At 71.8% G+C, this 24,997-nt stretch overlaps 9 non-coding genes across 9 annotated transcripts; all 9 read left to right on the top strand.

The window, feature by feature from the left end:
• Positions 1-1,966: 1,966 nt before the first annotated feature.
• On the top strand, positions 1,967-2,060 carry LOC146406687 (small nucleolar RNA SNORD116). Its single transcript, XR_014834000.1, has one exon. It is a non-coding gene; the product is annotated as a small nucleolar RNA SNORD116 (small nucleolar RNA).
• A 2,616-nt stretch (positions 2,061-4,676) lies between these two features.
• On the top strand, positions 4,677-4,770 carry LOC146406686 (small nucleolar RNA SNORD116). Its single transcript, XR_014833996.1, has one exon. It is a non-coding gene; the product is annotated as a small nucleolar RNA SNORD116 (small nucleolar RNA).
• Positions 4,771-7,386: 2,616 nt separating this feature from the next.
• Positions 7,387-7,480, top strand: LOC146406685 (small nucleolar RNA SNORD116). The gene has a single exon (XR_014833991.1). It is a non-coding gene; the product is annotated as a small nucleolar RNA SNORD116 (small nucleolar RNA).
• A 2,616-nt stretch (positions 7,481-10,096) lies between these two features.
• LOC146406684 (small nucleolar RNA SNORD116) lies at positions 10,097-10,190 on the top strand. Its single transcript, XR_014833990.1, has one exon. It is a non-coding gene; the product is annotated as a small nucleolar RNA SNORD116 (small nucleolar RNA).
• Positions 10,191-12,806: 2,616 nt separating this feature from the next.
• LOC146406683 (small nucleolar RNA SNORD116) lies at positions 12,807-12,900 on the top strand. The gene has a single exon (XR_014833988.1). It is a non-coding gene; the product is annotated as a small nucleolar RNA SNORD116 (small nucleolar RNA).
• A 2,555-nt stretch (positions 12,901-15,455) lies between these two features.
• On the top strand, positions 15,456-15,549 carry LOC146406682 (small nucleolar RNA SNORD116). The gene has a single exon (XR_014833987.1). It is a non-coding gene; the product is annotated as a small nucleolar RNA SNORD116 (small nucleolar RNA).
• A 2,555-nt stretch (positions 15,550-18,104) lies between these two features.
• Positions 18,105-18,198, top strand: LOC146406681 (small nucleolar RNA SNORD116). The gene has a single exon (XR_014833986.1). It is a non-coding gene; the product is annotated as a small nucleolar RNA SNORD116 (small nucleolar RNA).
• A 2,555-nt stretch (positions 18,199-20,753) lies between these two features.
• On the top strand, positions 20,754-20,847 carry LOC146406680 (small nucleolar RNA SNORD116). The gene has a single exon (XR_014833400.1). It is a non-coding gene; the product is annotated as a small nucleolar RNA SNORD116 (small nucleolar RNA).
• A 2,616-nt stretch (positions 20,848-23,463) lies between these two features.
• Positions 23,464-23,557, top strand: LOC146406679 (small nucleolar RNA SNORD116). Its single transcript, XR_014833984.1, has one exon. It is a non-coding gene; the product is annotated as a small nucleolar RNA SNORD116 (small nucleolar RNA).
• The last annotated feature ends 1,440 nt before the right edge of the window (positions 23,558-24,997 follow it).

Below are 24,997 nucleotides of genomic sequence, written 5' to 3'. Positions count from 1 at the left end.
TGGGCCAGTGTGCGCAGAGCACCGTGAGGGGGAGTGTTGGGTGCCCGGGGCGGCAGTGCCTTCAGGGCGGCCTGGGCTATGATGTGGGATATCCTCAGAGATTTGGGCGGCGCGTGGAAGGCAGGACGGAGGGGTCCCGGGCACGTGAATGGGAGCTGGGTGCCTGTGCCCTGGCCGGTCATGGGTGCCGGCGGGGCATAGAAGTGTGAGCCCGCGGCCAGCTCCCGGGGCCGCTAAGGTGTCCACACCCGGGGCTGGGCATTGAGGCCGTGCAGCGCCCCTGCCCTGGCTGAGGCCGTGTTCCCGGGGAGGGAGGACAGGGAGTTGCGCAGTGGGAGGCAGTGTGAGGTTGATACCCAGCAGAGCTAGCCACGCCTGCGGACTGGAGCCCAGCCGAGCTGGTGCCGGGCGGGAGCTGGTGGCAAGGAGGGAGTCTGCTGTGGAGGAAAGGGGGCAGGTGGCGGCGGAAGGGGCGTGAGTTTCGGTGCGAGGGTCCCGCTGGGCCCAGGGTCTGGTGCGTCTCCCGTGGAGATGCTGGTGCTGGAGTTAGGGAGGCCTGGGTGTGCATGGGTGTGGCACGCAAAGGAGAGGGTCCCATGGGGCCCGGCGGGCCTTCCGGTGCTGGCGGCGGGGCTGTGGCGTGTGCTTTGCGTGGGGCCCGAGCGCCCAACTGGTGGCAGGCTCCGGGCGCCCGGCGGCAGGCGGTCTGTGCGGGTTGCGTTGTGTCCGGTGGACAGGCGGCAGCCGTGGGGCGGGGTTTGGGGCAGGCAGGCCTCCGGTGTCCCCAGAGTGCCCCGGGGAGACCTGCCTGAGGGACCCAGGTCCCGCGCGCCAGGGGGCCTGGTGTGGCGGGCCTGGAGGGTGAAGGGCGAGCGACCCGAGCCCACAGCCTGGCGGCAGGGGACGCCCCTGGCCATTGGCGGTCAGGGCGAGGTGCGGCCCTGCGGGGTCTCGCCCAGGCTCCAGGGCCCTTGGGGTCCCGGAGGGTCCAGCAGAAGGGTCTGTGTTTTGCCCGGGGTCCTGAGAGCGTGCTGGGGATAGCAGGGGTGGAGTGCAGGTGTGCCCATGGGCGCCCCGGGTCCAGGGCCCGCGGAGCCGCTCTCGGGGCGGAGACCTTGCCCCCAGGGGCACGTCAGCGGTCCTGAGCTGAGGCTCCTGCAGAGCACTCTGGGCCGCGTGTGTCTCTCCCTGCGTGGGCAGGCAGTGTCGGTGGCCGGAGCGAGGGTGTTTTCCCATCGGGGTGAGAGGGAGAGCCCCAGGGTGGGCCTGGGGGCGGAATCGGACTCGGGGTTGGGGTGGACTCTTCTGAAGCTGGGAGGGGTGCGGGTGGGCAGGGCCTTAGGGAGCCTGAGGGAGGCGCGGTTCCTGGGGGAAGGGTGTGGCGAGGCGGCGGCAGCCCGTGTCGCGCTGTGGCGCCCCAGGGAAGGGGCAGTGCTGGCCACTCGTGTGGCCCTTTGGCTGCTGGCACCCAGTGAGAGGGGGGAGGCCAGGGACAGGTGGCAGCCAGGCTGCCCACAGGCCCTGGGCGGTGGGGGGCCCGGCCCCTGTGCCTTGGGCAGCCTGGCCCCTTGCTGAGGCGTGCTTGCGCGTGTCTGTTGTCGCCCTCACCCAGCTGCTGCGGCGGAGAGACGGAGGCCAGCGCGGGGAGCGGAAGCCGGAGCCTGTCGGGAGCGACCCCGGGAAGGCCAGTCCCTCCTGCCGGTGGGAGGCGTGTTAGCGTGCGGCCGGTGGCGGGATCGATGGCCACCTGGTAGGCGATGGTAAGCGGCAGTGGCCTGCGCCAAGGTAGCCCCCGGGGGGCGGTGTGTGGCGCCCGGACCCGCACCCTCTGCTCCCGGGGGTGGAGCTGACCTGCTTGCCCGCGGTTGGGCTCGGGAGCCTGCGGGCCGCGGCCAGGAGGGAGCTGGCTGGCCGTCCCGGCGGTGGGGGCTGTGGCGGTGGCCGTCCCGCGGGTGTGCCCGTGCTCGGATCGATGATGACACCCACAAACGCATTCCTTGGAAAATCTGAACAAAATGAGTGAGAACTCACTACCGTCTCCTCATCGCAAACTGAGGTCCGGCACGTGGCTCCCACAGGGGACGTCGGGGGAGGGTCCCGTTGCCTTGGCTCCCTTGGGTGCGTGCAGCCCTGGGGCGCAGGTGGGGGCAGGCAGGCCTCCGGTGGCCCCGGAGGGCCATGGGGAGAGGAGCCTTGGTGCTGGCCTCCTCGAGGGCAGCCCCGGGGCCCCGGGGCCCCGGTGCCCGGCGGGAAAGCCTTGGGAGTGGCAGGCCCAGTGTGGGGTGGGCTGCCTGCGGTGTGTGTGAGCGCCGCTTGGCTCTCAGGCCTGCGGCTGCCTCCTTGAGGCCTCCGCGGGGTCCTGCCCGCGGTGTCGGGCGCAGAGGGTGTCTGTAGGTTGCGGGTGAGCAGCGGGGGCCTTGGCCTCGGCGGGACTGCCGACCCAGGTTCTGGTGGGGAGAGAGGAGGCCGGCCGGGGGGCCTTGCCGAGATGGCCGTTTGGGCGGGGTCGGACGCCTTGGCCTGGGCCTTCACGGGGTCGGCGGGGCTGCCAGTGCCTTTCCCTCGCAGAGTCCTTGGTGGTCATCGAGAACCCTGGAGCCCCTGCGGCATTTCCCAGAGACGTGGAGGCGGTGGGGCGCCAGGTGGCCCTGGGCGGTGCCGAGTCGGCCGCGGACTGGGGTCGAGAGAAGTGCAGGAGGGCCAGAGGTCCTGGGCCAGTGTGCGCAGAGCACCGTGAGGGGGAGTGTTGGGTGCCCGGGGCGGCAGTGCCTTCAGGGCGGCCTGGGCTATGATGTGGGATATCCTCAGAGATTTGGGCGGCGCGTGGAAGGCAGGACGGAGGGGTCCCGGGCACGTGAATGGGAGCTGGGTGCCTGTGCCCTGGCCGGTCATGGGTGCCGGCGGGGCATAGAAGTGTGAGCCCGCGGCCAGCTCCCGGGGCCGCTAAGGTGTCCACACACGGGGCTGGGCATTGAGGCCGTGCGGCGCCCCTGCCCTGGCTGAGGCCGTGTTCCCGGGGAGGGAGGACAGGGAGTTGCGCAGTGGGAGGCAGTGTGAGGTTGATACCCAGCAGAGCTAGCCACGCCTGCGGACTGGAGCCCAGCCGAGCTGGTGCCGGGCGGGAGCTGGTGGCAAGGAGGGAGTCTGCTGTGGAGGAAAGGGGACAGGTGGCGGCGGAAGGGGCGTGAGTTTCGGTGCGAGGGTCCCGCTGGGCCCAGGGTCTGGTGCGTCTCCCGTGGAGATGCTGGTGCTGGAGTTAGGGAGGCCTGGGTGTGCATGGGTGTGGCACGCAAAGGAGAGGGTCCCATGGGGCCCGGCGGGCCTTCCGGTGCTGGCGGCGGGGCTGTGGCGTGTGCCTTGCGTGGGGCCCGAGCGCCCAACTGGTGGCAGGCTCCGGGCGCCCGGCGGCAGGCGGTCTGTGCGGGTTGCGTTGTGTCCGGTGGACAGGCGGCAGCCGTGGGGCGGGGTTTGGGGCAGGCAGGCCTCCGGTGTCCCCAGAGTGCCCCGGGGAGACCTGCCTGAGGGACCCAGGTCCCGCACGCCAGGGGGCCTGGTGTGGCGGGCCTGGAGGGTGAAGGGCGAGCGACCCGAGCCCACAGCCTGGCGGCAGGGGACGCCCCTGGCCATTGGCGGTCAGGGCGAGGTGCGGCCCTGCGGGGTCTCGCCCAGGCTCCAGGGCCCTTGGGGTCCCGGAGGGTCCAGCAGAAGGGTCTGTGTTTTGCCCGGGGTCCTGAGAGCGTGCTGGGGATAGCAGGGGTGGAGTGCAGGTGTGCCCATGGGCGCCCCGGGTCCAGGGCCCGCGGAGCCGCTCTCGGGGCGGAGACCTTGCCCCCAGGGGCACGTCAGCGGTCCTGAGGTGAGGCTCCTGCAGAGCACTCTGGGCCGCGTGTGTCTCTCCCTGCGTGGGCAGGCAGTGTCGGTGGCCGGAGCGAGGGTGTTTTCCCATCGGGGTGAGAGGGAGAGCCCCAGGGTGGGCCTGGGGGCGGAATCGGACTCGGGGTTGGGGTGGACTCTTCTGAAGCTGGGAGGGGTGCGGGTGGGCAGGGCCTTAGGGAGCCTGAGGGAGGCGCGGTTCCTGGGGGAAGGGTGTGGCGAGGCGGCGGCAGCCCGCGTCGCGCTGTGGCGCCCCAGGGAAGGGGCAGTGCTGGCCACTCGTGTGACCCTTTGGCTGCTGGCACCCAGTGAGAGGGGGGAGGCCAGGGACAGGTGGCAGCCAGGCTGCCCACAGGCCCTGGGCGGTGGGGGGCCCGGCCCCTGTGCCTTGGGCAGCCTGGCCCCTTGCTGAGGCGTGCTTGCGCGTGTCCGTTGTCGCCCTCACCCAGCTGCTGCGGCGGAGAGACGGAGGCCAGCGCGGGGAGCGGAAGCCGGAGCCTGTCGGGAGCGACCCCGGGAAGGCCAGTCCCTCCTGCCGGAGGGAGGCGTGTTGGCGTGCGGCCGGTGGCGGGATCGATGGCCACCTGGTAGGCGATGGTAAGCGGCAGTGGCCTGCGCCAAGGTAGCCCCCGGGGGGCGGTGTGTGGCGCCCGGACCCGCACCCTGAGCTCCCGGGGGTGGAGCTGTCCTGCTTGCCCGCGGTTGGGCTCGGGAGCCTGCGGGCCGCGGCCAGGAGGGAGCTGGCTGGCCGTCCCGGCGGTGGGGGCTGTGGCGGTGGCCGTCCCGCGGGTGTGCCCGTGCTCGGATCGATGATGACACCCACAAACGCATTCCTTGGAAAATCTGAACAAAATGAGTGAGAACTCACTACCGTCTCCTCATCGCAAACTGAGGTCCGGCACGTGGCTCCCATAGGGGACGTCGGGGGAGGGTCCCGTTGCCTTGGCTCCCTTGGGTGCGTGCAGCCCTGGGGCGCAGGTGGGGGCAGGCAGGCCTCCGGTGGCCGCGGAGGGCCATGGGGAGAGGAGCCTTGGGGCTGGCCTCCTCGAGGGCAGCCCCGGGGCCCCGGGGCCCCGGTGCCCGGCGGGAAAGCCTTGGGAGTGGCAGGCCCAGTGTGGGGTGGGCTGCCTGCGGTGTGTGTGAGCGCCGCTGGGCTCTCAGGCCTGCGGCTGCCTCCGTGAGGCCTCCGCGGGGTCCTGCCCGGGGTGTCGGGCGCAGAGGGTGTCTGTAGGTTGCGGGTGAGCAGCGGGGGCCTTGGCCTCGGCGGGACTGCCGACCCAGGTTCTGGTGGGGAGAGAGGAGGCCGGCCGGGGGGCCTTGCCGAGATGGCCGTTTGGGCGGGGTCGGACGCCTTGGCCTGGGCCTTCACGGGGTCGGCGGGGCTGCCAGTGCCTTTCCCTCGCAGAGTCCTTGGTGGTCATCGAGAACCCTGGAGCCCCTGCGGCATTTCCCAGAGACGTGGAGGCGGTGGGGCGCCAGGTGGCCCTGGGCGGTGCCGAGTCGGCCGCGGACTGGGGTCGAGAGAAGTGCAGGAGGGCCAGAGGTCCTGGACCAGTGTGCGCAGAGCACCGTGAGGGGGAGTGTTGGGTGCCCGGGGCGGCAGTGCCTTCAGGGCGGCCTGGGCTATGATGTGGGATATCCTCAGAGATTTGGGCGGCGCGTGGAAGGCAGGACGGAGGGGTCCCGGGCACGTGAATGGGAGCTGGGTGCCTGTGCCCTGGCCGGTCATGGGTGCCGGCGGGGCAGAGAAGTGTGAGCCCGCGGCCAGCTCCCGGGGCCGCTAAGGTGTCCACACACGAGGCTGGGCATTGAGGCCGTGCGGCGCCTCTGCCCTGGCTGAGGCCGTGTTCCCGGGGAGGGAGGACAGGGAGTTGCGCAGTGGGAGGCAGTGTGATGTTGATACCCAGCAGAGCTAGCCACGCCTGCGGACTGGAGCCCAGCCGAGCTGGTGCCGGGCGGGAGCTGGTGGCAAGGTGGGAGTCTGCTGTGGAGGAAAGGGGGCAGGCGGCGGCGGAAGGGGCGTGAGTTTCGGTGCGAGGGTCCCGCTGGGCCCAGGGTCTAGTGCGTCTCCCGTGGAGATGCTGGTGCTGGAGTTAGGGAGGCCTGGGTGTGCATGGGTGTGGCACGCAAAGGAGAGGGTCCCATGGGGCCCGGCGGGCCTTCCGGTGCTGGCGGCGGGGCTGTGGCGTGTGCCTTGCGTGGGGCCCGAGCGCCCAACTGGTGGCAGGCTCCGGGCGCCCGGCGGCAGGCGGTCTGTGCGGGTTGCGTTGTGTCCGGTGGACAGGCGGCAGCCGTGGGGCGGGGTTTGGGGCAGGCAGGCCTCCGGTGTCCCCAGGGTGCCCCGGGGAGACCTGCCTGAGGGACCCAGGTCCCGCGCGCCAGGGGGCCTGGTGTGGCGGGCCTGGAGGGTGAAGGGCGAGCGACCCGAGCCCACAGCCTGGCGGCAGGGGACGCCCCTGGCCATTGGCGGTCAGGGCGAGGTGCGGCCCTGCGGGGTCTCGCCCAGGCTCCAGGGCCCTTGGGGTCCCGGAGGGTCCAGCAGAAGGGTCTGTGTTTTGCCCGGGGTCCTGAGAGCGTGCTGGGGATAGCAGGGGTGGAGTGCAGGTGTGCCCATGGGCGCCCCGGGTCCAGGGCCCGCGGAGCCGCTCTCGGGGCGGAGACCTTGCCCCCAGGGGCACGTCAGCGGTCCTGAGGTGAGGCTCCTGCAGAGCACTCTGGGCCGCGTGTGTCTCTCCCTGCGTGGGCAGGCAGTGTCGGTGGCCGGAGCGAGGGTGTTTTCCCATCGGGGTGAGAGGGAGAGCCCCAGGGTGGGCCTGGGGGCGGAATCGGACTCGGGGTTGGGGTGGACTCTTCTGAAGCTGGGAGGGGTGCGGGTGGGCAGGGCCTTAGGGAGCCTGAGGGAGGCGCGGTTCCTGGGGGAAGGGTGTGGCGAGGCGGCGGCAGCCCGTGTCGCGCTGTGGCGCCCCAGGGAAGGGGCAGTGCTGGCCACTCGTGTGGCCCTTTGGCTGCTGGCACCCAGTGAGAGGGGGGAGGCCAGGGACAGGTGGCAGCCAGGCTGCCCACAGGCCCTGGGCGGTGGGGGGCCCGGCCCCTGTGCCTTGGGCAGCCTGGCCCCTTGCTGAGGCATGCTTGCGCGTGTCTGTTGTCGCCCTCACCCAGCTGCTGCGGCGGAGAGACGGAGGCCAGCGCGGGGAGCGGAAGCCGGAGCCTGTCGGGAGCGACCCCGGGAAGGCCAGTCCCTCCTGCCGTTGGGAGGCGTGTTAGCGTGCGGCCGGTGGCGGGATCGATGGCCACCTGGTAGGCGATGGTAAGCGGCAGTGGCCTGCGCCAAGGTAGCCCCCGGGGGGCGGTGTGTGGCGCCCGGACCCGCACCCTCTGCTCCCGGGGGTGGAGCTGACCTGCTTGCCCGCGGTTGGGCTCGGGAGCCTGCGGGCCGCGGCCAGGAGGGAGCTGGCTGGCCGTCCCGGCGGTGGGGGCTGTGGCGGTGGCCGTCCCGCGGGTGTGCCCGTGCTCGGATCGATGATGACACCCACAAACGCATTCCTTGGAAAATCTGAACAAAATGAGTGAGAACTCACTACCGTCTCCTCATCGCAAACTGAGGTCCGGCACGTGGCTCCCACAGGGGCCGTCGGGGGAGGGTCCCGTTGCCTTGGCTCCCTTGGGTGCGTGCAGCCCTGTGGCGCAGGTGGGGGCAGGCAGGCCTCCGGTGGCCCCGGAGGGCCATGGGGAGAGGAGCCTTGGTGCTGGCCTCCTCGAGGGCAGCCCCGGGGCCCCGGGGCCCCGGTGCCCGGCGGGAAAGCCTTGGGAGTGGCAGGCCCAGTGTGGGGTGGGCTGCCTGCGGTGTGTGTGAGCGCCGCTTGGCTCTCAGGCCTGCGGCTGCCTCCTTGAGGCCTCCGCGGGGTCCTGCCCGCGGTGTCGGGCGCAGAGGGTGTCTGTAGGTTGCGGGTGAGCAGCGGGGGCCTTGGCCTCGGCGGGACTGCCGACCCAGGTTCTGGTCGGGAGAGAGGAGGCAGGCCGGGGGGCCTTGCCGAGATGGCCGTTTGGGCGGGGTCGGACGCCTTGGCCTGGGCCTTCACGGGGTCGGCGGGGCTGCCAGTGCCTTTCCCTCGCAGAGTCCTTGTTGGTCATCGAGAACCCTGGAGCCCCTGCGGCATTTCCCAGAGACGTGGAGGCGGTGGGGCGCCAGGTGGCCCTGGGCGGTGCCGAGTCGGCCGCGGACTGGGGTCGAGAGAAGTGCAGGAGGGCCAGAGGTCCTGGGCCAGTGTGCGCAGAGCACCGTGAGGGGGAGTGTTGGGTGCCCGGGGCGGCAGTGCCTTCAGGGCGGCCTGGGCTATGATGTGGGATATCCTCAGAGATTTGGGCGGCGCGTGGAAGGCAGGACGGAGGGGTCCCGGGCACGTGAATGGGAGCTGGGTGCCTGTGCCCTGGCCGGTCATGGGTGCCGGCGGGGCATAGAAGTGTGAGCCCGCGGCCAGCTCCCGGGGCCGCTAAGGTGTCCACACACGGGGCTGGGCATTGAGGCCGTGCGGCGCCCCTGCCCTGGCTGAGGCCGTGTTCCCGGGGAGGGAGGACAGGGAGTTGCGCAGTGGGAGGCAGTGTGAGGTTGATACCCAGCAGAGCTAGCCACGCCTGCGGACTGGAGCCCAGCCGAGCTGGTGCCGGGCGGGAGCTGGTGGCAAGGAGGGAGTCTGCTGTGGAGGAAAGGGGGCAGGTGGCGGCGGAAGGGGCGTGAGTTTCGGTGCGAGGGTCCCGCTGGGCCCAGGGTCTGGTGCGTCTCCCGTGGAGATGCTGGTGCTGGAGTTAGGGAGGCCTGGGTGTGCATGGGTGTGGCACGCAAAGGAGAGGGTCCCATTCGGCCCGGCGGGCCTTCCGGTGCTGGCGGCGGGGCTGTGGCGTGTGCCTTGCGTGGGGCCCGAGCGCCCAACTGGTGGCAGGCTCCGGGCGCCCGGCGGCAGGCGGTCTGTGCGGGTTGCGTTGTGTCCGGTGGACAGGCCGCAGCCGTGGGGTGGGGTTTGGGGCAGGCAGGCCTCCGGTGTCCCCAGAGTGCCCCGGGGAGACCTGCCTGAGGGACCCAGGTCCCGCGCGCCAGGGGGCCTGGTGTGGCGGGCCTGGAGGGTGAAGGGCGAGCGACCCGAGCCCACAGCCTGGCGGCAGGGGACGCCCCTGGCCATTGGCGGTCAGGGCGAGGTGCGGCCCTGCGGGGTCTCGCACAGGCTCCAGGGCCCTTGGGGTCCCGGAGGGTCCAGCAGAAGGGTCTGTGTTTTGCCCGGGGTCCTGAGAGCGTGCTGGGGATAGCAGGGGTGGAGTGCAGGTGTGCCCATGGGCGCCCCGGGTCCAGGGCCCGCGGAGCCGCTCTCGGGGCGGAGACCTTGCCCCCAGGGGCACGTCAGCGGTCCTGAGCTGAGGCTCCTGCAGAGCACTCTGGGCCGCGTGTGTCTCTCCCTGCGTGGGCAGGCAGTGTCGGTGGCCGGAGCGAGGGTGTTTTCCCATCGGGGTGAGAGGGAGAGCCCCAGGGTGGGCCTGGGGGCGGAATCGGACTCGGGGTTGGGGTGGACTCTTCTGAAGCTGGGAGGGGTGCGGGTGGGCAGGGCCTTAGGGAGCCTGAGGGAGGCGCGGTTCCTGGGGGAAGGGTGTGGCGAGGCGGCGGCAGCCCGCGTCGCGCTGTGGCGCCCCAGGGAAGGGGCAGTGCTGTCCACTCGTGTGGCCCTTTGGCTGCTGGCACCCAGTGAGAGGGGGGAGGCCAGGGACAGGTGGCAGCCAGGCTGTCCACAGGCCCTGGGCGGTGGGGGGCCCGGCCCCTGTGCCTTGGGCAGCCTGGCCCCTTGCTGAGGCGTGCTTGCGCGTGTCCGTTGTCGCCCTCACCCAGCTGCTGCGGCGGAGAGACGGAGGCCAGCGCGGGGAGCGGAAGCCGGAGCCTGTCGGGAGCGACCCCGGGAAGGCCAGTCCCTCCTGCCGGTGGGAGGCGTGTTAGCGTGCGGCCGGTGGCGGGATCGATGGCCACCTGGTAGGCGATGGTAAGCGGCAGTGGCCTGCGCCAAGGTAGCCCCCGGGGGGCGGTGTGTGGCGCCCGGACCCGCACCCTCTGCTCCCGGGGGTGGAGCTGACCTGCTTGCCCGCGGTTGGGCTCGGGAGCCTGCGGGCCGCGGCCAGGAGGGAGCTGGCTGGCCGTCCCGGCGGTGGGGGCTGTGGCGGTGGCCGTCCCGCGGGTGTGCCCGTGCTCGGATCGATGATGACACCCACAAACGCATTCCTTGGAAAATCTGAACAAAATGAGTGAGAACTCACTACCGTCTCCTCATCGCAAACTGAGGTCCGGCACGTGGCTCCCACAGGGGCCGTCGGGGGAGGGTCCCGTTGCCTTGGCTCCCTTGGGTGCGTGCAGCCCTGGGGCGCAGGTGGGGGCAGGCAGGCCTCCGGTGGCCCCGGAGGGCCATGGGGAGAGGAGCCTTGGGGCTGGCCTCCTCGAGGGCAGCCCCGGGGCCCCGGGGCCCCCGGTGCCCGGCGGGAAAGCCTTGGGAGTGGCAGGCCCAGTGTGGGGTGGGCTGCCTGCGGTGTGTGTGAGCGCCGCTGGGCTCTCAGGCCTGCGGCTGCCTCCTTGAGGCCTCCGCGGGGTCCTGCCCGCGGTGTCGGGCGCAGAGGGTGTCTGTAGGTTGCGGGTGAGCAGCAGGGGCCTTGGCCTCGGCGGGACTGCCGACCCAGGTTCTGGTGGGGAGAGAGGAGGCAGGCCGGGGGGCCTTGCCGAGATGGCCGTTTGGGCGGGGTCGGACGCCTTGGCCTGGGCCTTCACGGGGTCGGCGGGGCTGCCGGTGCCTTTCCCTCGCAGAGTCCTTGGTGGTCATCGAGAACCCTGGAGCCCCTGCGGCATTTCCCAGAGACGTGGAGGCGGTGGGCGCCAGGTGGTCCTGGGCGGGGCCGAGTCGGCCTCGGACTGGGGTCGAGAGAAGTGCAGGAGGGCCAGAGGTCCTGGGCCAGTGTGCGCAGAGCACCGTGAGGGGGAGTGTTGGGTGCCCGGGGCGGCAGTGCCTTCAGGGCGGCCTGGGCTATGATGTGGGATATCCTCAGAGATTTGGGCTGCGCGTGGAAGGCAGGACGGAGGGGTCCCGGGCACGTGAATGGGAGCTGGGTGCCTGTGCCCTGGCCGGTCATGGGTGCCGGCGGGGCATAGAAGTGTGAGCCCGCGGCCAGCTCCCGGTGCCGCTAAGGTGTCCACACACAGGGCTGGGCATTGAGGCCGTGCGGCGCCCCTGGCCTGGCTGAGGCCGTGTTCCCGGGGAGGGAGGACAGGGAGTTGCGCAGTGGGAGGCAGTGTGAGGTTGATACCCAGCAGAGCTAGCCACGCCTGCGGACTGGAGCCCAGCCGAGCTGGTGCCGGGCGGGAGCTGGTGGCAAGGAGGGAGTCTGCTGTGGAGGAAAGGGGGCAGGTGGCGGCGGAAGGGGCGTGAGTTTCGGTGCGAGGGTCCCGCTGGGCCCAGGGTCTAGTGCGTTTCCCGTGGAGATGCTTGTGCTGGAGTTAGGGAGGCCTGGGTGTGCATGGGTGTGGCACGCAAAGGAGAGGGTCCCATGGGGCCCGGCGGGCCTTCCGGTGCTGGCGGCGGGGCTGTGGCGTGTGCCTTGCGTGGGGCCCGAGCGCCCAACTGGTGGCAGGCTCCGGGCGCCCGGCGGCACGCGGTCTGTGCGGGTTGCGTTGTGTCCGGTGGACAGGCGGCAGCCGTGGGGCGGGGTTTGGGGCAGGCAGGCCTCTGGTGTCCCCAGAGTGCCCCGGGGAGACCTGCCTGAGGGACCCAGGTCCCGCGCGCCAGGGGGCCTGGTGTGGCGGGCCTGGAGGGTGAAGGGCGAGCGACCCGAGCCCACAGCCTGGCGGCAGGGGACGCCCCTGGCCATTGGCGGTCAGGGCGAGGTGCGGCCCTGCGGGGTCTCGCACAGGCTCCAGGGCCCTTGGGGTCCCGGAGGGTCCAGCAGAAGGGTCTGTGTTTTGCCCGGGGTCCTGAGAGCGTGCTGGGGATAGCAGGGGTGGAGTGCAGGTGTGCCCATGGGCGCCCCGGGTCCAGGGCCCGCGGAGCCGCTCTCGGGGCGGAGACCTTGCCCCCAGGGGCATGTCAGCGGTCCTGAGGTGAGGCTCCTGCAGAGCACTCTGGGCCGCGTGTGTCTCTCCCTGCGTGGGCAGGCAGTGTCGGTGGCCGGAGCGAGGGTGTTTTCCCATCGGGGTGAGAGGGAGAGCCCCAGGGTGGGCCTGGGGGCGGAATCGGACTCGGGGTTGGGGTGGACTCTTCTGAAGCTGGGAGGGGTGCGGGTGGGCAGGGCCTTAGGGAGCCTGAGGGAGGCGCGGTTCCTGGGGGAAGGGTGTGGCGAGGCGGCGGCAGCCCGCGTCGCGCTGTGGCGCCCCAGGGAAGGGGCAGTGCTGGCCACTCGTGTGGCCCTTTGGCTGCTGGCACCCAGTGAGAGGGGGGAGGCCAGGGACAGGTGGCAGCCAGGCTGCCCACAGGCCCTGGGCGGTGGGGGGCACGGCCCCTGTGCCTTGGGCAACTGGGCCCCTTGCTGAGGCGTGCTTGCGCGTGTCCGTTGTCGCCCTCACCCAGCTGCTGCGGCGGAGAGACGGAGGCCAGCGCGGGGAGCGGAAGCCGGAGCCTGTCGGGAGCGACCCCGGGAAGGCCAGTCCCTCCTGCCGGAGGGAGGCGTGTTGGCGTGCGGCCGGTGGCGGGATCGATGGCCACCTGGTAGGCGATGGTAAGCGGCAGTGGCCTGCGCCAAGGTAGCCCCCGGGGGGCGGTGTGTGGCGCCCGGACCCGCACCCTCTGCTCCCGGGGGTGGAGCTGACCTGCTTGCCCGCGGTTGGGCTCGGGAGCCTGCGGGCCGCGGCCAGGAGGGAGCTGGCTGGCCGTCAAGGCGGTGGGGGCTGTGGCGGTGGCCGTCCCGCGGGTGTGCCCGTGCTCGGATCGATGATGACACCCACAAACGCATTCCTTGGAAAATCTGAACAAAATGAGTGAGAACTCACTACCGTCTCCTCATCGCAAACTGAGGTCCGGCACGTGGCTCCCACAGGGGCCGTCGGGGGAGGGTCCCGTTGCCTTGGCTCCCTTGGGTGCGTGCAGCCCTGGGGCGCAGGTGGGGGCAGGCAGGCCTCCGGTGGCCCCGGGGCCCCGGTGCCCGGCGGGAAAGCCTTGGGAGTGGCAGGCCCAGTGTGGGGTGGGCTGCCTGCGGTGTGTGTGAGCGCCGCTGGGCTCTCAGGCCTGCGGCTGCCTCCTTGAGGCCTCCGCGGGGTCCTGCCCGCGGTGTCGGGCGCAGAGGGTGTCTGTAGGTTGCGGGTGAGCAGCAGGGGCCTTGGCCTCGGCGGGACTGCCGACCCAGGTTCTGGTGGGGAGAGAGGAGGCAGGCCGGGGGGCCTTGCCGAGATGGCCGTTTGGGCGGGGTCGGACGCCTTGGCCTGGGCCTTCACGGGGTCGGCGGGGCTGCCAGTGCCTTTCCCTCGCAGAGTCCTTGGTGGTCATCGAGAACCCTGGAGCCCCTGCGGCATTTCCCAGAGACGTGGAGGCGGTGGGCGCCAGGTGGTCCTGGGCGGGGCCGAGTCGGCCTCGGACTGGGGTCGAGAGAAGTGCAGGAGGGCCAGAGGTCCTGGGCCAGTGTGCGCAGAGCACCGTGAGGGGGAGTGTTGGGTGCCCGGGGCGGCAGTGCCTTCAGGGCAGCCTGGGCTATGATGTGGGATATCCTCAGAGATTTGGGCTGCGCGTGGAAGGCAGGACGGAGGGGTCCCGGGCACGTGAATGGGAGCTGGGTGCCTGTGCCCTGGCCGGTCATGGGTGCCGGCGGGGCATAGAAGTGTGAGCCCGCGGCCAGCTCCCGGTGCCGCTAAGGTGTCCACACACAGGGCTGGGCATTGAGGCCGTGCGGCGCCCCTGCCCTGGCTGAGGCCGTGTTCCCGGGGAGGGAGGACAGGGAGTTGCGCAGTGGGAGGCAGTGTGAGGTTGATACCCAGCAGAGCTAGCCACGCCTGCGGACTGGAGCCCAGCCGAGCTGGTGCCGGGCGGGAGCTGGTGGCAAGGAGGGAGTCTGCTGTGGAGGAAAGGGGGCAGGTGGCGGCGGAAGGGGCGTGAGTTTCGGTGCGAGGGTCCCGCTGGGCCCAGGGTCTAGTGCGTTTCCCGTGGAGATGCTTGTGCTGGAGTTAGGGAGGCCTGGGTGTGCATGGGTGTGGCACGCAAAGGAGAGGGTCCCATGGGGCCCGGCGGGCCTTCCGGTGCTGGCGGCGGGGCTGTGGCGTGTGCCTTGCGTGGGGCCCGAGCGCCCAACTGGTGGCAGGCTCCGGGCGCCCGGCGGCACGCGGTCTGTGCGGGTTGCGTTGTGTCCGGTGGACAGGCGGCAGCCGTGGGGCGGGGTTTGGGGCAGGCAGGCCTCTGGTGTCCCCAGAGTGCCCCGGGGAGACCTGCCTGAGGGACCCAGGTCCCGCGCGCCAGGGGGCCTGGTGTGGCGGGCCTGGAGGGTGAAGGGCGAGCGACCCGAGCCCACAGCCTGGCGGCAGGGGACGCCCCTGGCCATTGGCGGTCAGGGCGAGGTGCGGCCCTGCGGGGTCTCGCACATGCTCCAGGGCCCTTGGGGTCCCGGAGGGTCCAGCAGAAGGGTCTGTGTTTTGCCCGGGGTCCTGAGAGCGTGCTGGGGATAGCAGGGGTGGAGTGCAGGTGTGCCCATGGGCGCCCCGGGTCCAGGGCCCGCGGAGCCGCTCTCGGGGCGGAGACCTTGCCCCCAGGGGCATGTCAGCGGTCCTGAGGTGAGGCTCCTGCAGAGCACTCTGGGCCGCGTGTGTCTCTCCCTGCGTGGGCAGGCAGTGTCGGTGGCCGGAGCGAGGGTGTTTTCCCATCGGGGTGAGAGGGAGAGCCCCAGGGTGGGCCTGGGGGCGGAATCGGACTCGGGGTTGGGGTGGACTCTTCTGAAGCTGGGAGGGGTGCGGGTGGGCAGGGCCTTAGGGAGCCTGAGGGAGGCGCGGTTCCTGGGGGAAGGGTGTGGCGAGGCGGCGGCAGCCCGCGTCGCGCTGTGGCGCCCCAGGGAAGGGGCAGTGCTGGCCACTCGTGTGGCCCTTTGGCTGCTGGCACCCAGTGAGAGGGGGGAGGCCAGGGACAGGTGGCAGCCAGGCTGCCCACAGGCCCTGGGCGGTGGGGGGCACGGCCCCTGTGCCTTGGGCAACTGGGCCCCTTGCTGAGGCGTGCTTGCGCGTGTCCGTTGTCGCCCTCACCCAGCTGCTGCGGCGGAGAGACGGAGGCCAGCGCGGGGAGCGGAAGCCGGAGCCTGTCGGGAGCGACCCCGGGAAGGCCAGTCCCTCCTGCCGGAGGGAGGCGTGTTGGCGTGCGGCCGGTGGCGGGATCGATGGCCACCTGGTAGGCGATGGTAAGCGGCAGTGGCCTGCGCCAAGGTAGCCCCCGGGGGGCGGTGTGTGGCGCCCGGACCCGCACCCTCTGCTCCCGGGGGTGGAGCTGACCTGCTTGCCCGCGGTTGGGCTCGGGAGCCTGCGGGCCGCGGCCAGGAGGGAGCTGGCTGGCCGTCAAGGCGGTGGGGGCTGTGGCGGTGGCCGTCCCGCGGGTGTGCCCGTGCTCGGATCGATGATGACACCCACAAACGCATTCCTTGGAAAATCTGAACAAAATGAGTGAGAACTCACTACCGTCTCCTCATCGCAAACTGAGGTCCGGCACGTGGCTCCCACAGGGGCCGTCGGGGGAGGGTCCCGTTGCCTTGGCTCCCTTGGGTGCGTGCAGCCCTGGGGCGCAGGTGGGGGCAGGCAGGCCTCCGGTGGCCCCGGGGCCCCGGTGCCCGGCGGGAAAGCCTTGGGAGTGGCAGGCCCAGTGTGGGGTGGGCTGCCTGCGGTGTGTGTGAGCGCCGCTGGGCTCTCAGGCCTGCGGCTGCCTCCTTGAGGCCTCCGCGGGGTCCTGCCCGCGGTGTCGGGCGCAGAGGGTGTCTGTAGGTTGCGGGTGAGCAGCAGGGGCCTTGGCCTCGGCGGGACTGCCGACCCAGGTTCTGGTGGGGAGAGAGGAGGCAGGCCGGGGGGCCTTGCCGAGATGGCCGTTTGGGCGGGGTCGGACGCCTTGGCCTGGGCCTTCACGGGGTCGGCGGGGCTGCCAGTGCCTTTCCCTCGCAGAGTCCTTGGTGGTCATCGAGAACCCTGGAGCCCCTGCGGCATTTCCCAGAGACGTGGAGGCGGTGGGCGCCAGGTGGTCCTGGGCGGGGCCGAGTCGGCCTCGGACTGGGGTCGAGAGAAGTGCAGGAGGGCCAGAGGTCCTGGGCCAGTGTGCGCAGAGCACCGTGAGGGGGAGTGTTGGGTGCCCGGGGCGGCAGTGCCTTCAGGGCAGCCTGGGCTATGATGTGGGATATCCTCAGAGATTTGGGCTGCGCGTGGAAGGCAGGACGGAGGGGTCCCGGGCACGTGAATGGGAGCTGGGTGCCTGTGCCCTGGCCGGTCATGGGTGCCGGCGGGGCATAGAAGTGTGAGCCCGCGGCCAGCTCCCGGTGCCGCTAAGGTGTCCACACACAGGGCTGGGCATTGAGGCCGTGCGGCGCCCCTGGCCTGGCTGAGGCCGTGTTCCCGGGGAGGGAGGACAGGGAGTTGCGCAGTGGGAGGCAGTGTGAGGTTGATACCCAGCAGAGCTAGCCACGCCTGCGGACTGGAGCCCAGCCGAGCTGGTGCCGGGCGGGAGCTGGTGGCAAGGAGGGAGTCTGCTGTGGAGGAAAGGGGGCAGGTGGCGGCGGAAGGGGCGTGAGTTTCGGTGCGAGGGTCCCGCTGGGCCCAGGGTCTAGTGCGTTTCCCGTGGAGATGCTTGTGCTGGAGTTAGGGAGGCCTGGGTGTGCATGGGTGTGGCACGCAAAGGAGAGGGTCCCATGGGGCCCGGCGGGCCTTCCGGTGCTGGCGGCGGGGCTGTGGCGTGTGCCTTGCGTGGGGCCCGAGCGCCCAACTGGTGGCAGGCTCCGGGCGCCCGGCGGCACGCGGTCTGTGCGGGTTGCGTTGTGTCCGGTGGACAGGCGGCAGCCGTGGGGCGGGGTTTGGGGCAGGCAGGCCTCTGGTGTCCCCAGAGTGCCCCGGGGAGACCTGCCTGAGGGACCCAGGTCCCGCGCGCCAGGGGGCCTGGTGTGGCGGGCCTGGAGGGTGAAGGGCGAGCGACCCGAGCCCACAGCCTGGCGGCAGGGGACGCCCCTGGCCATTGGCGGTCAGGGCGAGGTGCGGCCCTGCGGGGTCTCGCACATGCTCCAGGGCCCTTGGGGTCCCGGAGGGTCCAGCAGAAGGGTCTGTGTTTTGCCCGGGGTCCTGAGAGCGTGCTGGGGATAGCAGGGGTGGAGTGCAGGTGTGCCCATGGGCGCCCCGGGTCCAGGGCCCGCGGAGCCGCTCTCGGGGCGGAGACCTTGCCCCCAGGGGCATGTCAGCGGTCCTGAGGTGAGGCTCCTGCAGAGCACTCTGGGCCGCGTGTGTCTCTCCCTGCGTGGGCAGGCAGTGTCGGTGGCCGGAGCGAGGGTGTTTTCCCATCGGGGTGAGAGGGAGAGCCCCAGGGTGGGCCTGGGGGCGGAATCGGACTCGGGGTTGGGGTGGACTCTTCTGAAGCTGGGAGGGGTGCGGGTGGGCAGGGCCTTAGGGAGCCTGAGGGAGGCGCGGTTCCTGGGGGAAGGGTGTGGCGAGGCGGCGGCAGCCCGCGTCGCGCTGTGGCGCCCCAGGGAAGGGGCAGTGCTGGCCACTCGTGTGGCCCTTTGGCTGCTGGCACCCAGTGAGAGGGGGGAGGCCAGGGACAGGTGGCAGCCAGGCTGCCCACAGGCCCTGGGCGGTGGGGGGCACGGCCCCTGTGCCTTGGGCAACTGGGCCCCTTGCTGAGGCGTGCTTGCGCGTGTCCGTTGTCGCCCTCACCCAGCTGCTGCGGCGGAGAGACGGAGGCCAGCGCGGGGAGCGGAAGCCGGAGCCTGTCGGGAGCGACCCCGGGAAGGCCAGTCCCTCCTGCCGGAGGGAGGCGTGTTGGCGTGCGGCCGGTGGCGGGATCGATGGCCACCTGGTAGGCGATGGTAAGCGGCAGTGGCCTGCGCCAAGGTAGCCCCCGGGGGGCGGTGTGTGGCGCCCGGACCCGCACCCTCTGCTCCCGGGGGTGGAGCTGACCTGCTTGCCCGCGGTTGGGCTCGGGAGCCTGCGGGCCGCGGCCAGGAGGGAGCTGGCTGGCCGTCAAGGCGGTGGGGGCTGTGGCGGTGGCCGTCCCGCGGGTGTGCCCGTGCTCGGATCGATGATGACACCCACAAACGCATTCCTTGGAAAATCTGAACAAAATGAGTGAGAACTCACTACCGTCTCCTCATCGCAAACTGAGGTCCGGCACGTGGCTCCCACAGGGGCCGTCGGGGGAGGGTCCCGTTGCCTTGGCTCCCTTGGGTGCGTGCAGCCCTGGGGCGCAGGTGGGGGCAGGCAGGCCTCCGGTGGCCCCGGGGCCCCGGTGCCCGGCGGGAAAGCCTTGGGAGTGGCAGGCCCAGTGTGGGGTGGGCTGCCTGCGGTGTGTGTGAGCGCCGCTGGGCTCTCAGGCCTGCGGCTGCCTCCTTGAGGCCTCCGCGGGGTCCTGCCCGCGGTGTCGGGCGCAGAGGGTGTCTGTAGGTTGCGGGTGAGCAGCAGGGGCCTTGGCCTCGGCGGGACTGCCGACCCAGGTTCTGGTGGGGAGAGAGGAGGCAGGCCGGGGGGCCTTGCCGAGATGGCCGTTTGGGCGGGGTCGGACGCCTTGGCCTGGGCCTTCACGGGGTCGGCGGGGCTGCCAGTGCCTTTCCCTCGCAGAGTCCTTGGTGGTCATCGAGAACCCTGGAGCCCCTGCGGCATTTCCCAGAGACGTGGAGGCGGTGGGCGCCAGGTGGTCCTGGGCGGGGCCGAGTCGGCCTCGGACTGGGGTCGAGAGAAGTGCAGGAGGGCCAGAGGTCCTGGGCCAGTGTGCGCAGAGCACCGTGAGGGGGAGTGTTGGGTGCCCGGGGCGGCAGTGCCTTCAGGGCAGCCTGGGCTATGATGTGGGATATCCTCAGAGATTTGGGCTGCGCGTGGAAGGCAGGACGGAGGGGTCCCGGGCACGTGAATGGGAGCTGGGTGCCTGTGCCCTGGCCGGTCATGGGTGCCGGCGGGGCATAGAAGTGTGAGCCCGCGGCCAGCTCCCGGTGCCGCTAAGGTGTCCACACACAGGGCTGGGCATTGAGGCCGTGCGGCGCCCCTGGCCTGGCTGAGGCCGTGTTCCCGGGGAGGGAGGACAGGGAGTTGCGCAGTGGGAGGCAGTGTGAGGTTGATACCCAGCAGAGCTAGCCACGCCTGCGGACTGGAGCCCAGCCGAGCTGGTGCCGGGCGGGAGCTGGTGGCAAGGAGGGAGTCTGCTGTGGAGGAAAGGGGGCAGGTGGCGGCGGAAGGGGCGTGAGTTTCGGTGCGAGGGTCCCGCTGGGCCCAGGGTCTAGTGCGTTTCCCGTGGAGATGCTTGTGCTGGAGTTAGGGAGGCCTGGGTGTGCATGGGTGTGGCACGCAAAGGAGAGGGTCCCATGGGGCCCGGCGGGCCTTCCGGTGCTGGCGGCGGGGCTGTGGCGTGTGCCTTGCGTGGGGCCCGAGCGCCCAACTGGTGGCAGGCTCCGGGCGCCCGGCGGCACGCGGTCTGTGCGGGTTGCGTTGTGTCCGGTGGACAGGCGGCAGCCGTGGGGCGGGGTTTGGGGCAGGCAGGCCTCTGGTGTCCCCAGAGTGCCCCGGGGAGACCTGCCTGAGGGACCCAGGTCCCGCGCGCCAGGGGGCCTGGTGTGGCGGGCCTGGAGGGTGAAGGGCGAGCGACCCGAGCCCACAGCCTGGCGGCAGGGGACGCCCCTGGCCATTGGCGGTCAGGGCGAGGTGCGGCCCTGCGGGGTCTCGCACATGCTCCAGGGCCCTTGGGGTCCCGGAGGGTCCAGCAGAAGGGTCTGTGTTTTGCCCGGGGTCCTGAGAGCGTGCTGGGGATAGCAGGGGTGGAGTGCAGGTGTGCCCATGGGCGCCCCGGGTCCAGGGCCCGCGGAGCCGCTCTCGGGGCGGAGACCTTGCCCCCAGGGGCATGTCAGCGGTCCTGAGGTGAGGCTCCTGCAGAGCACTCTGGGCCGCGTGTGTCTCTCCCTGCGTGTGCAGGCAGTGTCGGTGGCTGGAGCGAGGGTGTTTTCCCATCGGGGTGAGAGGGAGAGCCCCAGGGTGGGCCTGGGGGCGGAATCGGACTCGGGGTTGGGGTGGACTCTTCTGAAGCTGGGAGGGGTGCGGGTGGGCAGGGCCTTAGGGAGCCTGAGGGAGGCGCGGTTCCTGGGGGAAGGGTGTGGCGAGGCGGCGGCAGCCCGCGTCGCGCTGTGGCGCCCCAGGGAAGGGGCAGTGCTGGCCACTCGTGTGGCCCTTTGGCTGCTGGCACCCAGTGAGAGGGGGGAGGCCAGGGACAGGTGGCAGCCAGGCTGCCCACAGGCCCTGGGCGGTGGGGGGCACGGCCCCTGTGCCTTGGGCAACTGGGCCCCTTGCTGAGGCGTGCTTGCGCGTGTCCGTTGTCGCCCTCACCCAGCTGCTGCGGCGGAGAGACGGAGGCCAGCGCGGGGAGCGGAAGCCGGAGCCTGTCGGGAGCGACCCCGGGAAGGCCAGTCCCTCCTGCCGGAGGGAGGCGTGTTGGCGTGCGGCCGGTGGCGGGATCGATGGCCACCTGGTAGGCGATGGTAAGCGGCAGTGGCCTGCGCCAAGGTAGCCCCCGGGGGGCGGTGTGTGGCGCCCGGACCCGCACCCTCTGCTCCCGGGGGTGGAGCTGACCTGCTTGCCCGCGGTTGGGCTCGGGAGCCTGCAGGCCGCGGCCAGGAGGGAGCTGGCTGGCCGTCCCGGCGGTGGGGGCTGTGGCGGTGGCCGTCCCGCGGGTGTGCCCGTGCTCGGATCGATGATGACACCCACAAATGCATTCCTTGGAAAATCTGAACAAAATGAGTGAGAACTCACTACCGTCTCCTCATCGCAAACTGAGGTCCGGCACGTGGCTCCCACAGGGGCCGTCGGGGGAGGGTCCCGTTGCCTTGGCTCCCTTGGGTGCGTGCAGCCCTGGGGCGCAGGTGGGGGCAGGCAGGCCTCCGGTGGCCCCGGAGGGCCATGGGGAGAGGAGCCTTGGGGCTGGCCTCCTCGAGGGCAGCCCCGGGGCCCCGGGGCCCCCGGTGCCCGGCGGGAAAGCCTTGGGAGTGGCAGGCCCAGTGTGGGGTGGGCTGCCTGCGGTGTGTGTGAGCGCCGCTGGGCTCTCAGGCCTGCGGCTGCCTCCTTGAGGCCTCCGCGGGGTCCTGCCCGCGGTGTCGGGCGCAGAGGGTGTCTGTAGGTTGCGGGTGAGAAGCAGGGGCCTTGGCCTCGGCGGGACTGCCGACCCAGGTTCTGGTGGGGAGAGAGGAGGCAGGCCGGGGGGCCTTGCCGAGATGGCCGTTTGGGCGGGGTCGGACGCCTTGGCCTGGGCCTTCACGGGGTCGGCGGGGCTGCCAGTGCCTTTCCCTCGCAGAGTCCTTGGTGGTCATCGAGAACCCTGGAGCCCCTGCGGCATTTCCCAGAGACGTGGAGGCGGTGGGCGCCAGGTGGTCCTGGGCGGGGCCGAGTCGGCCTCGGACTGGGGTCGAGAGAAGTGCAGGAGGGCCAGAGGTCCTGGGCCAGTGTGCGCAGAGCACCGTGAGGGGGAGTGTTGGGTGCCCGGGGCGGCAGTGCCTTCAGGGCGGCCTGGGCTATGATGTGGGATATCCTCAGAGATTTGGGCTGCGCGTGGAAGGCAGGACGGAGGGGTCCCGGGCACGTGAATGGGAGCTGGGTGCCTGTGCCCTGGCCGGTCATGGGTGCCGGCGGGGCATAGAAGTGTGAGCCCGCGGCCAGCTCCCGGTGCCGCTAAGGTGTCCACACACAGGGCTGGGCATTGAGGCCGTGCGGCGCCCCTGCCCTGGCTGAGGCCGTGTTCCCGGGGAGGGAGGACAGGGAGTTGCGCAGTGGGAGGCAGTGTGAGGTTGATACCCAGCAGAGCTAGCCACGCCTGCGGACTGGAGCCCAGCCGAGCTGGTGCCGGGCGGGAGCTGGTGGCAAGGAGGGAGTCTGCTGTGGAGGAAAGGGGGCAGGTGGCGGCGGAAGGGGCGTGAGTTTCGGTGCGAGGGTCCCGCTGGGCCCAGGGTCTACTGCGTTTCCCGTGGAGATGCTTGTGCTGGAGTTAGGGAGGCCTGGGTGTGCATGGGTGTGGCACGCAAAGGAGAGGGTCCCATGGGGCCCGGCGGGCCTTCCGGTGCTGGCGGCGGGGCTGTGGCGTGTGCCTTGCGTGGGGCCCGAGCGCCCAACTGGTGGCAGGCTCCGGGCGCCCGGCGGCACGCGGTCTGTGCGGGTTGCGTTGTGTCCGGTGGACAGGCGGCAGCCGTGGGGCGGGGTTTGGGGCAGGCAGGCCTCTGGTGTCCCCAGAGTGCCCCGGGGAGACCTGCCTGAGGGACCCAGGTCCCGCGCGCCAGGGGGCCTGGTGTGGCGGGCCTGGAGGGTGAAGGGCGAGCGACCCGAGCCCACAGCCTGGCGGCAGGGGACGCCCCTGGCCATTGGCGGTCAGGGCGAGGTGCGGCCCTGCGGGGTCTCGCACAGGCTCCAGGGCCCTTGGGGTCCCGGAGGGTCCAGCAGAAGGGTCTGTGTTTTGCCCGGGGTCCTGAGAGCGTGCTGGGGATAGCAGGGGTGGAGTGCAGGTGTGCCCATGGGCGCCCCGGGTCCAGGGCCCGCGGAGCCGCTCTCGGGGCGGAGACCTTGCCCCCAGGGGCATGTCAGCGGTCCTGAGGTGAGGCTCCTGCAGAGCACTCTGGGCCGCGTGTGTCTCTCCCTGCGTGGGCAGGCAGTGTCGGTGGCCGGAGCGAGGGTGTTTTCCCATCGGGGTGAGAGGGAGAGCCCCAGGGTGGGCCTGGGGGCGGAATCGGACTCGGGGTTGGGGTGGACTCTTCTGAAGCTGGGAGGGGTGCGGGTGGGCAGGGCCTTAGGGAGCCTGAGGGAGGCGCGGTTCCTGGGGGAAGGGTGTGGCGAGGCGGCGGCAGCCCGCGTCGCGCTGTGGCGCCCCAGCGAAGGGGCAGTGCTGGCCACTCGTGTGGCCCTTTGGCTGCTGGCACCCAGTGAGAGGGGGGAGGCCAGGGACAGGTGGCAGCCAGGCTGCCCACAGGCCCTGGGCGGTGGGGGGCACGGCCCCTGTGCCTTGGGCAACTGGGCCCCTTGCTGAGGCGTGCTTGCGCGTGTCCGTTGTCGCCCTCACCCAGCTGCTGCGGCGGAGAGACGGAGGCCAGCGCGGGGAGCGGAAGCCGGAGCCTGTCGGGAGCGACCCCGGGAAGGCCAGTCCCTCCTGCCGGAGGGAGGCGTGTTGGCGTGCGGCCGGTGGCGGGATCGATGGCCACCTGGTAGGCGATGGTAAGCGGCAGTGGCCTGCGCCAAGGTAGCCCCCGGGGGGCGGTGTGTGGCGCCCGGACCCGCACCCTCTGCTCCCGGGGGTGGAGCTGACCTGCTTGCCCGCGGTTGGGCTCGGGAGCCTGCGGGCCGCGGCCAGGAGGGAGCTGGCTGGCCGTCCCGGCGGTGGGGGCTGTGGCGGTGGCCGTCCCGCGGGTGTGCCCGTGCTCGGATCGATGATGACACCCACAAACGCATTCCTTGGAAAATCTGAACAAAATGAGTGAGAACTCACTACCGTCTCCTCATCGCAAACTGAGGTCCGGCACGTGGCTCCCACAGGGGCCGTCGGGGGAGGGTCCCGTTGCCTTGGCTCCCTTGGGTGCGTGCAGCCCTGGGGCGCAGGTGGGGGCAGGCAGGCCTCCGGTGGCCCCGGGGCCCCGGTGCCCGGCGGGAAAGCCTTGGGAGTGGCAGGCCCAGTGTGGGGTGGGCTGCCTGCGGTGTGTGTGAGCGCCGCTGGGCTCTCAGGCCTGCGGCTGCCTCCTTGAGGCCTCCGCGGGGTCCTGCCCGCGGTGTCGGGCGCAGAGGGTGTCTGTAGGTTGCGGGTGAGCAGCGGGGGCCTTGGCCTCGGCGGGACTGCCGACCCAGGTTCTGGTGGGGAGAGAGGAGGCAGGCCGGGGGGCCTTGCCGAGATGGCCGTTTGGGCGGGGTCGGACGCCTTGGCCTGGGCCTTCACGGGGTCGGCGGGGCTGCCAGTGCCTTTCCCTCGCAGAGTCCTTGGTGGTCATCGAGAACCCTGGAGCCCCTGCGGCATTTCCCAGAGACGTGGAGGCGGTGGGGCGCCAGGTGGCCCTGGGCGGTGCCGAGTCGGCCGCGGACTGGGGTCGAGAGAAGTGCAGGAGGGCCAGAGGTCCTGGGCCAGTGTGCGCAGAGCACCGTGAGGGGGAGTGTTGGGTGCCCGGGGCGGCAGTGCCTTCAGGGCGGCCTGGGCTATGATGTGGGATATCCTCAGAGATTTGGGCGGCGCGTGGAAGGCAGGACGGAGGGGTCCCGGGCACGTGAATGGGAGCTGGGTGCCTGTGCCCTGGCCGGTCATGGGTGCCGGCGGGGCATAGAAGTGTGAGCCCGCGGCCAGCTCCCGGGGCCGCTAAGGTGTCCACACACGGGGCTGGGCATTGAGGCCGTGCGGCGCCCCTGCCCTGGCTGAGGCCGTGTTCCCGGGGAGGGAGGACAGGGAGTTGCGCAGTGGGAGGCAGTGTGAGGTTGATACCCAGCAGAGCTAGCCACGCCTGCGGACTGGAGCCCAGCCGAGCTGGTGCCGGGCGGGAGCTGGTGGCAAGGAGGGAGTCTGCTGTGGAGGAAAGGGGGCAGGTGGCGGCGGAAGGGGCGTGAGTTTCGGTGCGAGGGTCCCGCTGGGCCCAGGGTCTGGTGCGTCTCCCGTGGAGATGCTGGTGCTGGAGTTAGGGAGGCCTGGGTGTGCATGGGTGTGGCACGCAAAGGAGAGGGTGCCATGGGGCCCGGCGGGCCTTCCGGTGCTGGCGGCGGGGCTGTGGCGTGTGCCTTGCGTGGGGCCCGAGCGCCCAACTGGTGGCAGGCTCCGGGCGCCCGGCGGCAGGCGGTCTGTGCGGGTTGCGTTGTGTCCGGTGGACAGGCGGCAGCCGTGGGGCGGGGTTTGGGGCAGGCAGGCCTCCGGTGTCCCCAGAGTGCCCCGGGGAGACCTGCCTGAGGGACCCAGGTCCCGCGCGCCAGGGGGCCTGGTGTGGC

Source organism: Sus scrofa, chromosome 1 (genome assembly GCF_054392235.1).
Source record: "Sus scrofa isolate SSC_HxYL_T2T_F1_AM1 chromosome 1, Sscrofa_HxYL_maternal_Yorkshire_Landrace_v2.0, whole genome shotgun sequence".
Classification (NCBI taxonomy): Eukaryota; Metazoa; Chordata; class Mammalia; order Artiodactyla; family Suidae; genus Sus; species Sus scrofa.
The sequence above is the reverse complement of the archived record's forward strand: the minus strand, read 5'-3'. Positions and strand labels throughout refer to the sequence as shown.